The sequence below is a fragment of the Meles meles genome, chromosome 8 (assembly GCF_922984935.1).
Source record: "Meles meles chromosome 8, mMelMel3.1 paternal haplotype, whole genome shotgun sequence".
Classification (NCBI taxonomy): Eukaryota; Metazoa; Chordata; class Mammalia; order Carnivora; family Mustelidae; genus Meles; species Meles meles.
This window is the reverse complement of record NC_060073.1, coordinates 113,408,274-113,409,948: the sequence shown is the minus strand read 5'-3', so window position 1 is coordinate 113,409,948 and position 1,675 is coordinate 113,408,274.

Here is a 1,675-nt window from a genome sequence, read left to right as displayed (position 1 = left end):
TAAAAGAAAATGCTACCAATATCGCTGTTGGTGTATTAGCATCACTGGTGGAAATCATCAGTTTCTCCTTCAGGGCCAAAAAAGTCATATACTGTATCAGAAATACTAATCATATCATTCTCTTCCTAGAAGCCAGATAGAGAGGGGAAAAGGTTTCAGATTAGACATCTGGAAGGGAAAATGAGGAAAGATGCTTTAATCAAAAAAAAAAAAAAAAAAAAGTGGGGCCATTAGCTAACCAGTATTTGAAGACACCCATATCAAGTGTTTGGCAGAGATTTGAGCTCGCTTGTTTTTTTAATAAAGTAATGTAAATGGAATATTTGGAAATGTTTTGCTGTGATCTATGCAGTAATAATGAGCTGCTTACATGATGCTAAGAATTTTACTTTTATTATCTCATTCATTCTTCACAAAACCCTGCAAAGTAGGGATTGTCCTCATCCAAAAACTGCTGGGGAGAAAACAGGGCCTGGGGAAGGTGAGTGTCTTGCCTGTCGCCGCATGGTAAGTCGCAGGGACCATCTGGCTCCACAGTTCTGATTCTGGCTGAGTCACCCAGTTCCTCCATCGCCTCTGCCTCCCCATCCTGGTTCTTTGCTAACGGCAGGCGATGCCTGGTCCAAAACGAGAGTTCATCCTCTGTGCATGGCTACTCCGTGAACGTTGACTCTGGCCAACGTCCCTTGCCCCTCTTTTGAAAATGGCCTATAGCCAGGGGTTCAGATTCCCTCCCAGCATATGTACTATACCCGTCCCTGCTTCCTGATGGAGGAAGAGCTGGACAGGTGCCGATGACTCATTTTTGAAGTGTGATAGTCTGTGGCAAAGGGCGTTGGGTGTGGAGGCGGACTGCCTGGCTCTGAGCCCTGTCCCGTGACTTACGAGCTGTGTGCAGGTGACACTGTGCAGGTTACCAGGTTGTCTCTTCCCCATTCCTCTGGTTTGCATTCCTGATGTGAGGATGAAAGAGTGGGAGGGCGGGAGGGAGGGCTGAAGGAGTTAATATATTAGGTAAATTCATATGTGCTTAGAATGGTGACCAGCACCCAATGAACGCTCAGTAGACACCGTTGCTGTGTTTGTCGTGGTCGTGAAAGATGAGTAGTGAGAGACTTTGGGGCCGTCAGTGCAACGGTATGCGGTCCCACCCAAACCATCCACGGCGAGTGAGCAGCAGGCACTTGCAGACAAAACGGGGAGGCTGAGTGTGGGTGCTGAACCAGACCACCTGCCTTCTTATCTCAGCTTGACACTCACTAGCTGTGGGACCTTGGGTGACTCGCTCAACGTTTTCTTGCCTCGGTTTTCCCACCGCGGAAGAGTAATGATAAGAGTATTTCCTTCAAAGGCATATTATAAGGGTTAACAGCCAGTTAACATTTCCAGAGTGTTTAGAAAATGCTTGGGACATAACAAGAATTGCCTACCTGTTGGGTAATAAACAACGAAAAAGACCACCTTTGCCAGTTGTTGAAGTCAGATTTGTTAGCAAATTCTGGGAATGTGTGAACCTCAGCTCACGAATGCCGAATCTCAGTACCCCTTAGACTGAAGGCCTTAGTGGCTTCCGGGATCTCGTACAAAAATAAAAGGAGTGAGAACTGAAAACAAAGGTTTGCAGTTTGGAGCAGTTCTTGGACCGTTAGGGAGACTCTTACAGAAATTCGGGCCT